This window comes from Gouania willdenowi, chromosome 9, assembly GCF_900634775.1.
Source record: "Gouania willdenowi chromosome 9, fGouWil2.1, whole genome shotgun sequence".
Classification (NCBI taxonomy): domain Eukaryota; kingdom Metazoa; phylum Chordata; class Actinopteri; order Blenniiformes; family Gobiesocidae; genus Gouania; species Gouania willdenowi.
In genome coordinates, this window is record NC_041052.1 from 18,781,835 (window position 1) to 18,794,256 (window position 12,422).

The 12,422-nt window shown below is 39.6% G+C and overlaps 1 long non-coding RNA gene across 2 annotated transcripts in view; it reads right to left on the bottom strand.

Annotated features, from left to right (window-relative positions):
• The window catches only part of LOC114470227 (uncharacterized), a 40,959-nt gene that overhangs the window by 24,947 nt on the left and 3,590 nt on the right, over positions 1–12,422 (bottom strand). For both annotated transcript variants that reach the window (XR_003674848.1, XR_003674847.1), the window contains exon 2: positions 1,438–1,534. This is a non-coding gene — a long non-coding RNA (uncharacterized LOC114470227). The remainder of the gene's footprint in view (positions 1–1,437; positions 1,535–12,422) is intronic.

Sequence of the window (12,422 nt, forward strand, 5' to 3'; positions counted from 1 at the left end):
TAGCCCAGTGTTCCCACTGTAGGCTCCATCACTATGTGGTACTGTAGTAGAACTTATACTTTTCCAACTACAGTAAGTGTCTCACTCTGACCTTCAAATTGGACCTTATGAGAAGTTCACCAAATGTGTGCGAGTTCTGGGAGTAATTAAAACCAGTCATACCGCTGTAGACTGAAGCCCAAGGGTGCTGACATACTGTACCACACCATTTTTTTTCCCTCAATCACCAAGGCATCAACTTTTGACATCCAATAAATGCTAACAGACCATGCTAATATTCTATCGGTTTCATTCCTTTCAAACTAAAGGTGATACTTAAGTGTTTCTTTAAATAAAGCTGACATGAGTGTAACACTGACATCAAGGGCCACAGAATTGCAATAAACTATGAACCCACATCACACTATTTGAAGATCACAGAACGGCAAAGATAATATTTCAACGTGGAAAAATAAATGTTGTGTAAAAGGTTTTGAGGCCCAAGTAACCAATGGAGAACATTTGTAGAAGATATTCTTAGAATTCTCACATTAACAACATTCACTGCAATCACTATACTTCTGTCTCAGGAATTATCTGTAGTATACATAATATTTCCTCACAGTAGTTACCGATTATACATTTAGAAAAGATCTCCAAAAATCCATTCTATTCTAGAACCCTGAGCAGAATTAGATTTGAGAGGGGGTGTTGGGGGGCTTATTCTTTACTTTTTCCACTTTTTATTTATTTCCTTAAAAAATATGCGCAACCATAATTCCTCTGAGTTTGAGATCCCTTTTCGGTTGGTATTGATATCATGCAATTCAACAATAATGAGTCAAATGGAGCAAAAAAGACCCGAAATACAAATTCAGTGTGAACTTATATAAGCTGGGGGTGATTTTTACCACGTTTTCCCCTGTTGTAGTCATCATGTTTTGTGTTGAGTGTGTGTTATAGTGAGGAATAGTGAACACTGTGTGCTTGTTGTCTTTGGTTTGAACTACAGGGCAAAGAATGGGTCATGGGATTTGATACATCGGCTGAATTCCCTTTAAACCACTGTTATTCTGTTTACTGTGTCCTCTGGACCACTACTAACATCTATGCCTTCATCCAACACACACACATACAGTACACACACACACACACACACACACACAGGCTCACTTTGCTACAGGCAAACAGACACACATAGACACTCACACATTAGCAGAAAAGGAGAAAATAAAACACTCAGTAAAAAGAACCTGCCAACAAGGAACATCTACAGTTTTTTGTCAGTTGTTTTTTTTTTTTTTTAATCATGATTCATGTGTTATTAAACACTTCATTTGGAAAGGAGAATGTTTTGAGGATTAAGAAAGCTTTTTTTTTTTTTTTTTTTTTTAACTTCTGGGTTGTAATTTTTCTTCACACACAAACACCAATACACATATTTCAACCGTATCTCACCTTATCCGAGTCCAACGGAGAGAACATTTGCAGAGATCTGTCTTCGACCTCTGCTTCCTACTGCCGGCATTTCTTCACAGCTTCTCTTTGTCCATCACTGCAGCAATGCAACACACACAGACACAAGCAGTCGGTGAATTCTCATATACTCAGAGGTAACCTTTAAAGCTCAGCAGCCCAACTGGAGCAAATCCCAATTAACATGTTTCCTCTAAAGAGGAAAAGGATGACAGCAAACATTTGGGTTATTTGGCCAAAGACAGAAAACAGAGGTAGCGTTTACCATTGCTGGGTTTACTTTAAGGAATTCACCTTGGCAATAACTTTGTGCAAATGTATTTTCAACCTTTACACTTTGCCACGAGCAGCAAGTCAAAGCCAGGATCTTCACAGAACTCCAGGAGCAGAATCACAGACTGTTTGAAGGTCATGGTGATTTTTCTTTTTTTTTTCTTTATTAACTAAAATGAAGCTTGGTTTGAATGGTAATTTAAGATTGAAGTGCTGTACATCTGCTCAAATATTGTAATAAAAAAGTGAAATAGTTTAATATAAGCATGCTTTTAATGAAAAGTCCCCTGGAAGATTTCTTGTTCAGGCAGTTTTGTATTCGAACTGCTTGAAATCAGACGACCTTGACCTTCAGTTGAATGTCAAATAAGAAGTCCTGGTCTTCTTTTTGAAAAGTTTTTATCCGCTGCCTGAGTTTTTCCGGACATTGGACAGAGTCGTACAGTACGTATGGGCTTCCGCTCTCCTACTCTTCCTATGCTGTGGTCCCTGGTGATTGTAAGACTCTGCTGACATGACAGTATCAAACTGACAGATGCCACATTTTATTAGAGCTCTATATCAAAGCTCCATCACAACACACACTCTCTCTCTCTCTCTCTCTCACACACACACACACACACACACACACGTGCGTGCTCATGCTTTGAGCTCACGTGCACACATACTGCCAGGTTGCAGTGCAAGGAAAGAACGAATGAAATCACACAATTATCAGTTCTTCACTTGTGTATTTTATTACAGATTTGTTTGTTTTTTATTTTTCATTCAGTACAAACTGTGGTTATGAAGCAGAAAAAAAAGGTTCATCTTTTAAATGCAACAAAAGGAATGAGTCTCCCATAATCACAGCAGTTGGGTGTCTTCATACAGAACATTTTCTCATACTCACCACTGCCATGTTTCATATATATTCTCAGTCTGTCTTGTGGTCGTGTGGTAAATCTGTGTGTGTGTGTGTGTGTGTGTTTTGAGCCCTACGGCAGAGTTTAGGGCAACTCTGCAGCACCCCATCCCCTCTTCCCCCCCCCTCGACTCTCCTCATTCCCTTGTGTGGCTTGTGTGGCTTGTCTCATCCCATCTCTCTCCTGTTCCTCTGTCTCCCTGCTCTGCCTTGCCTTGCTCCATCCCCCTCCCCACCTCCATCACTATGTTCCTATGCGTGTAAAGGTGGGTGGGTGGGTTGGAGGGGGATGGGGGCCAATCCAGGCAGCAAACGATGCCAAGATTCATCTTGTTTTTTTTTTTTTTTCTCTCGCTCTCTCTCTCCACGGTGACGCACCGTATGCTAAATGTTATGCAAAATGAATACACGTGCATAACGCACACAATCACATCAATGCACTCACACACACGCACACACACACACACACACACAATATTGGATCATGAAAAGATGAGTATATGTAAGCCAAAAAAGAATTACGGTAGACGGAAAAATAAAGATCATGTTTGAGTGAGCTACAAGGTTGTTAGAAAATAAAAAAATAGGTTTCAAATATTAACATTTTGACTAAAAGGATGCAGCACTAATACTTTCTTTCTTGTAAAATGTGGTTCTTCTTGCCTAATGTAACAACCAATATGACCAAAGGAAGTGGTCACAGAACAAAAGCCCTTCCTTTATGAGTGCCGCGTCTTCTCATCAGCCAGGCGGCTTATAATGTTTCATTATCCAAATTTCAGCTTTGCTGTCTATGTCATTTCCTCTCAGTAACAAATTATTAGCCAACATCAGCCTCAAACTCACGCCTGTTTAATTATCCCTTTTACTTTGGCAGCAAACCACTCATCGGAGGGGAACAGGGATGTTAAAAGGCAAACCTAGTGTTGTGTTTAGAGAATATGGCAACATGCTGATGATGAAAACACACATAATGTCCTGAAACACAAAGGAAAGCACACACAGATCTGCTCTATGAATAAATACTGGAGAAAGCGATAGACAGCAATCACATTAGCTAAAAACTTGCAACATTCTTACGTGTGTGTGTGTGTGTGTGTGTGAAATCTTTAGTCACTGCCTTTAATTGAGATCATCGTATGCAATCGTTCACAATAGGAAAAAAAACAATTCCGTTCAGCTAAAGTAATGTACCGATACATTTGGAGCATTACAGCTCTAAAGCTTGAAAATACAGGTAAATGTATTAAGGAAATAAAAAAGGGTTAACTCGCTAACCACACAACGAGCCGCCTAAATCGTAGACCCAATGAAGAATTAACCCCACCTCTCTTCCATTTTTTTTATTTTTTTTGCAATTACCAATTTACTTCTAATGAGCTACACGTGGGCTTTCATTAACACGCGCACACAATAAGCGCCGTGCGATCCAAAAGCGATCCTGTTTGACAGAAAACGAAGGATATCACTCATGCTAATGAAATGCTCAGAATGCATAGCTGCCCAGCGCGGTAATCGAATAATTGACTTTCAGATCTTTGTCCTATCCGCATGCTGCAGAGACATTTGTATGTGTTAATGTGTATGCGCGCGTGTCTATGCCAGCGGACATTTTAGGTCTACCCTCCCCACGCTCGAGCTACTGCCAAACGCCTTAAGATGGTGGCACCTTGAGGCAGAGAGAGACACACTCGTACAGAAAAGCCAATCTCCTCCTCCCATTCCCCCTTTTTTCCTACCTCAGGTCCTCATGATAACACAGGAAAACCTCCCCATACCTCTAACCCTTTGCCCCTCTGATAAATATTTAATTCACCATTCTCTAATAAGGATATTAGGCAAGTACACCCAAGCCCTGGCGTATATGCATGAGTCCTTTCTCATCAAATTTACATAAAAGGACCAGATGCTAATGTGAGTGTAGCAGCCACTGCTCACTATTCTATATGCACTGGTTCTGGCTTCACAGTCCAAGTGCCCATATAATTTAATTGCTGAACAGCATATATTTTTCAAACGATTCGCCGTATTCAAATTGCATTCAGGCCTCGGTGCCATATGCTTAGAAAAAAAAAGAGGAAAGACGTCCACATAGTAATTGCACTGCGGGCACGCCAACAGTCTTTATGCTTATTTAATGTTTTCTGCAGCTCCTCCTCTGTTATTTTTTGCTGAAATATAATCCAGATATGCTTATGTTAAACAAGAGAAGAAACAAAAAAGGAAAAGAGATCTCTGGTGCTTTAACACGGTCACAACTCGCAAAGATTAACTACCAATTCAGCAATAAAAGCTAATTAAAATTTAGGAAGTCTGTTAAGCTGACACTGTTAGTAGTGTATTAGCGAGAAAACTGAGAGGAACAGCATAATACGGAAATAATTGACAGATTGTGGACACCAAATAATGTGATTTGAATAAAAAGCAACATTTAGGCTACTTAAATGTAGAGTGCAGCATAAGGCTTGCTGTCGCAGGGACTGGCCTTGGTAATTAATTGAGGATGAATAATGCAGTGACACTAGATGTATTATTTACACACTTTCATCTTCAAGGAGGCATTTCAGATGCAAGTATACTAATTCATTTATAGGGCATAATATTTGCATAATCAAAAGCTAGCCGAGCACAGATATCCTTGAAGACAGGATGACAGCCAGCGTTATACTTGTAGCAAAAATAGCATTTGTCGTCACGCTTTGTACGTTTGTAGAGCTGTTAATTTCATTGACTGAGTTTTTTTGTTTTCTCAGGCTACGTTTTTTTTTTTTGTGAGAATAACGAAACTATGACTATTAAAAAAAATAATAATAATACATGAGAACGAAAACTAGATCAAAATATATTAAGAACAAAACTATAATGCTGTGTACTGTAATGACGAAATCTAATCAGAGCTAGGTTTCTTTTTTGGAGGGCATCCAATCAAAACTACCTTTGCTGCGTGGAAGGCGGGACAAGCCAGAAAGTGATCCAATAGGAAGTACGCTGATTGTGTTTGTGGACAAAAGACATGTGATCTTATGCGTTGATCACATTCAATCCGTTTGTATGTATTTAAAAACACAACATAGGTTGATCAATGGCAACTTAATCCATACATTATTATGCTTTCAATTTCACTGTATCTGTAAAACTAAAACTAGACTATAACTGAAAAAAGCCCTGATGACTAAAACTAACTGGGACTAAAATTAAATCAAAATTTGCCATCAAGCTTACCCCTGGTTTGTATACCAATGTTGTTACATATCATTTTGTTGGCGTTTTATTACAAATTAGACATTTTATCAAATATCTTACTTACACCTGATGTTTAAAAAAATGTGTGTTGTTAGATATGCATAAACTAGAGCTGTGAAACTGCATGATATGATCAATGTGTGTTGATAATATTTGATAGACTGAATTCAATCAATTAATAATAAATACTAAAATAAAAAAAAATAAAATAAAAAAATTTCTGTGGTTGCATGTGTTGCTTTCTTCCTTTAGGTGTATCTTCCAAGTTATATTTCAGTATTTAGTTCACCTCATCCTTGTCTTTAGTTGTTTTTCTGTCAATCAGTTGTTCAAAGTTGTATTAGCAGAATAAAAGCGTTATTATTGAACACCTTGAGTGCTTAAAATCCAGCATGAATACTCTCCACAGACAGGTCACCACTTCAATCCACTCATCTTCTAAATCTTTCAGCGTACATAAAGCGAGGGTACCTTTAACGACATGCCAGCGTTCATATTTACACAGTTAGTTAATCGGAGGGCTATACAGTGTAGTAGACCACAGCATGCCCGCTGCTCTCTACAAGACGCTCAAGTAGCCATGCATGATGTCATTAAAAAGGGCCGAGCCATGAACATTCCTCAGTGGATTATTGGCAAGTTATGGCTGGCTGGTCTGTTATGGAGATCCCTGCATTAATCAGCAATGACACCATTACTGAAGGCAGTGACACCTTTCAAATATGTGTTTGTTGTGAACATGCAATATGGCATCAAAAAGTTTACAGCCAGAATGTTATTTACACACATTCTAATAAAGAGATGAAATCAGTATAGCTGTGTTAACCTTTAACAAAATCATATTTCAAGTGTTCATAAAGGAACACAATGAAAATGCTGAGGGATATTCAAGTTTCTGCAATAACACACACACACACACACACACACATTAACACAGTGCGGAAACCAGGAACCTGTCCTATACACTGCTGGGGACTGATACTGCCATGCGCAAGGTGATCTCACCTACCGTTGCCGTGGTGACACCAACCAGAGGGAAAAGCTTTATTGTGTGCGCATGTGTCGCTCGAGTGTGTGTGTGTGTGTGTGTGTGGTTGTGACACAGAAGCTTGAGCAGGATGAAGAGAAGGAGGGCCTGCAGGAATTCACATTGTGCCTGGCTTATTTAAGGTTTATGCCTCATTCAACCTTTGTCATGGAGAATGGTGGACTGGCCCATTCAATTATCAGGCCAATAAATCTGCTATGGCCATGTTGTTAAATAACAACAAGCTACTATTGTTTTTGTTCAAATAATAGTACATGGGAATGAATGGAAGGGGTCGTGTGCTAGTAATGAACATTAGCATCAGCTGTGCAATAGTAAAAAAATAAAAAATAAAACAGGAAATGGGTAAGATTTCAGCGTATGCATGACACACTATGGCTGCTGCACAATTGGTAACACTGCTCCAAGGATTTCCCATAAACAGCCAGAATAACTCCCTAACTACCAGCTGGTATTGTTGAATTCTATTAGTGATGAAGAGCTAACTCAGACTATAGGGGTCATCTGCTCATCAATGGGAGGCGCTGGCCTAGGCTGACTCCACAGCCATGAATGTACTGAATTCATTACTCCTGGTGCACAGATGGTGTCTGGCTGCCTGTCTCAAGTTCAAGTTCATGTCCAGGAGATACACACGCATACACAAAAAAAAAAAAAAAAAAAAAAAAAAGAGTGAGACACGGCCCAAGCCAGACAAGCAGACGTTGTTGGCTGAGACACAGCCATTGTTCCCTTTCATCAGCATGATTGTATTTGCCTCACTAGCTATCCAGGCAGACTGGGTCGGTAAATCCCAGCGATGAATGCATGCACAGGAAAAGCATGCACACATGCAAACACTGTTTTTAGATATGAATACAGCATGCATGTGGAGCCTGGAACAAACAGCTTTGACTGTAACTGACAAAAAAAGAAATTAAAAAAAATAGAAAATGCAACAAAAATAGGGTGACAGCTTCCTAAACTGTATGAAAAGCCATTTTGTACGGAGCAATATGGCAGCAAGCCATGACAAAATGATAAAAAAAAAAAAAAAACACACCACTGTGTGCACGACATATGTTAACAAATGGCACCTGTGTGACGATCACATTCATATTCTTTGTCTTGCACGAAAAATGAAAAAAAAAAGAAAAACTACCCAGAGCTGATTCACATTATGAACCTGCAGTTGCACCTGTCACACACACACACACACACACACACACACACACACACACACACACACACACACACACACATGCACGCACACACACGCTCTCACATAAAATATGCTTATTGGCCAATGAATATGAACACGCCTTTTATGGTCACCATGGTTGTTGTTACTCCTGGAATCAAAACACAGTGCATGATCCATGCACTAGAAATATATGCATGCAGTAATTTGCATCTGATGCAGGTGATGTTGGCAGCTGATCTCAATATTAGGTTACTTGGCCAATTGAAACTGCAAATGTTTAATCGGATGATAAATTAACAGTTACATTAAGGAACTGCTTGCACAAATATTAGATAAACATTTACACTGTTGATTGTTTCCCAATGTGGTTGAAATAATAGGAAATAAAGGAAACACCAATGACCTATAATAGCATTGCTGTTTGCATCAGAAGGAGATCTAGGAAAACCTAATGCAATATTTAAACAGAAATATTTACTGCATGTATAGATTTGTGAATGAGGTATAATGTTAGTCTGTATTTTTCTTCTTCTTCTTTTGAACAGAAAAAAAATGAATGAATGAAAATGCAGTGCGTTTAGTTGAGTTAACTAAGAACTAATAGACTGTCCCATTCACGTCTCCAAAGCCCAAATTATGTTCTCCAATTTCTCTGGGGCAATCGACCTGGTATTGTATGCACTCATTGCCTGGGGTCATGAGCAAGACACATTAGTTTTGTCTGACGGTGTGAGAAAGTCTTTCAAAACCTTTGGACCAGAAAGCAAACCTGAATTTAGCGTCAGGGCCTGCATGTGTTTCACACTGCATGTGCATAATCCTCAACAGCAGCCCCAGATTACTGAATGTGCTTATCTTTATCTATACCACACCATCAGATTTTGTGACAGAGCAGAATTTCTACATGGCAGGTTGGGGTTGATTATAATTAAAACTGTTTCACAAAAAATGATCTAGTGTCAAAAAATACATTCAGTCAAGTGTTAAAAAAAAGGGCAAAATAAAAAAATATATTTAAGCTATATTTTGTTAAAGGTCAAAGCAAAACTATTGTATTTTGGTTCCAAGGAATGTTTTTTTTTTTATTTTATTTTATTTAATTTATACATGATAAGACTAGCTGTCTCAAAAATATAAAATGTGTATTTTAAATATTGTTTAAAGACACAGTTTTCTATGGAAGCCCATTCCCATTAGTAAAAATAAAAACTTGGAAAAGTAAAAAAAATAAATAAGTCATAGTCATGAGATACTATCTCATGATTACGACTTATTATCTCATGATTATGAGATAGTATCTAAAGTAAAAGTAAAATGAAAAAAAATCTTAAATCAAAAGATAGAATCTCATAATTATGACTTAGGATCTCATAATTTTGATTTAACTATTTTACTTTTCCTAGGTTTTTGGGATGTGGTGGGGTTTTTTTTTCTACTGATGGGAATGGGCTTCCTTAGCTTTCTAAATTATTCGTGTTATATATATAAAAATAAATTAAGATGCGTTCATGGTCAAGTTCAAAAGCTCCGAAAGCATAGACGTCAGCTATTGAAATGAACCAGACTCATCTACCCCGCTGCCTGGATTATAGGGGGCTGCTGCTGCTGCACATCCCTTTCACATTCATAAAGCCGCATAGTTTTAAGATAATGACCTCCAGCGCTCATTATTAGCAGAGCCATACAACTGAGGAGACATACACGCATTCAACAACCGTTACTACTCCAGGTTTGGGGAGCGCCGCGTCGGCTGGGGCTGGGAAACGTCGCCTCTTTCTTTGGGGATGCAGATGAGTCTGGTGCACTTGACGTCTTTTCATGACCCCTGTCGCCCCCCCGCCCCATCCCCCCCCTCGCCCGGCCCCTCCAGGCCCTCACTGCGCTGTCTGTCATACTGGGCCCGGGCACGGCATTGCCACTTGCCCCTCCGAGCGTGGGAATGGGATCGTCCAGTCGTTCACATCTCCTGCGCTGCGGTTAACGGAATCAATTAAGCAGGCCCGATGCCCCCCCACACAAAAAAAACACCCCCCTCCCAGACACGTCCCTGCTCCCTCCTCTGCTCTGCTTCTCCTCCAGGCTCTGTCACCTCCCTCCCTCTCCTTACCCTGTCCTCCTCCCTCTCTCTCTCATTATTTCTGTCACTTTATTACAGACCTATGTGTCCTAATTATTATGTTTGGGATGCAGAGTAGCGCCGTTTCCGAGCCGGACTCAAACATGCTAAAGCAAAACGTGGAATTTAAATATTCTATATCTAACAAATTCCACCATCACACACACACACACACACACACACACACACACACACATAAAAATAAGGGCTGAGAATTTGAATGTAAAATTATAGACTACAGCAGTGTTTTTCAACTATGGGGTCGGGACCCCATGTGGGGTCGCCAGGAGTTTAAATGAGGTCGCCTGAAATTTCTGAAAAATTAAAAAAAAAAAAAATAAATTAAATTATGATTCTATTGTTTTTATCCTAAAACAAGACACAATCTTGAACAACTGCATTATATACGTTCACTTTGTCAAATATAAATCTACTATAAAATATCTGAGCTGGCATAACTTGTCATTATAATCCTGGCTACTCCGTATTTGTAATTCGGTATAACAAACATGATCAAAAAGTAATTCTAGTAAGAAAAATAAATAAATAAATAATAATAATAATAATAATAATAATAATAATAATAATAATAATAATAATAATAATAATAATAATAATAATAATAATAATAATAATTCTGGATATCAAAATGCATGGAAACCACTACAGGCTATAACACTGAAATCTGGTATATATATTATCATATTAACGTGTGTGTGTGTGTGTGTGTGTGTGTGTGTGTGTGTGTGTGTGTGTGTGTGTGTGTGTGTGTGTGTGTGTGTGTGTGAATTATCCCATCAGAAGGTCAACAAAGCAAAGCTGCACTTTTTCACTCAAATAGACTGACAAACCTACAAGTGACAATAATTTAAATAAAAATTTTTTAAAAAAGGAAACAATTTTATCTGTAAACAATAATAGATCCTTGTGAAACTTGAGTAGGGTTATGGGAGTCCTTCGACGAGTCTGGAAGTAGTTTTTACTTTCGGTTATCTAGCTTTATGACGAGCAGAACACTCATACAGCTAGATAACCAAAGATAACAACACACTTCCTTTTCTCCACTGTTAATCCACGGGTATTTATTTTCTCTTCTGGTTTCCAAGTTTTCAAACCACAGGATTCTAAAATCTAAAAGACTTAATCGGTGTCAAAGACGATTGTATCCTTTTTCCCCCCCAGTTGATGGGCTGGAAATGCATACGGTGCAGCCAAACCAGTAAAAGCCATTCAGGTCTTTGGGAGAAAAACAATATATTCCCAGTGTTAATGTCATATTCGGTTGACATTAACCGGTGTAAGTGAGATGCTGAGGCCTTGAAAGTCGCGGAAAGGTGCAGCCATCCTTGCACATGAGGCCCTCATTTGCAATGCAAATTGCCTGAATCCCACAAAAGGCTCTTTCGCCTCTATTAAGTCGTTGTGGCAGCAGCAATAGATATCCTCCTCCTCCTCCTCCTGAGAGCCCGGCGGAGGGAAAGACGCGGCCAAGGAACGGAAAGGGGGGAGAAAATCCAGTTTCCCGTGGAAAATGTTACAACGATACAGGGAATTAAGATGCAAATATCTCGGATTATGAAGACAGTAACTTGTGTTTTTTTTTTTTTTTTTTTTTTTTTTGGGCCAAAAGAAAGTCAAGCTGTCCGTTCGTATCCAGCGTGAAGAGGCTCCGTTGTGCTGCTGCTGCTGCTGCTGCTGCTGCATGGTCGGTCAGTGTGAGCAGAGAGGGGGTGGGGGTGGTGGGGGGGGGATAAGGGCCATCCCTAAAGGATGGAAAAGACTGGGGGGTGGCCAATATATGGACCAGCCCCGGTGAGGTCAAAGGCCTCGGACCACGGCAGCGTATATACACTGAGTGATGTCATAATATCACTAATGCACGCGCACACTCATCGTTGCACAATCCTCCTGTTTTAGCCAGCGCGCGCGCACAAACCTACCCTGCAGCGTGCTGTCCGCGCGTCTCCTTCACACAGGGATGGAAACGGACGCCAGGGGACGCGCGTTTTTACACAAAAAAACAAAAGCATTTCAGCTACTTTCTATATGAAAGACTAGAAAACGAAGACATAAAAAGGGGGGGGGAAACGGAACAACTAGTGATGGTGAGAGCATGCCGGAGCTGCCAGCGCGCGTCCTCCGTCATTCGCTGTTTCATCTATCCATCGTAAGGTGAGCTCATTGCTCATATTTAAGTGTT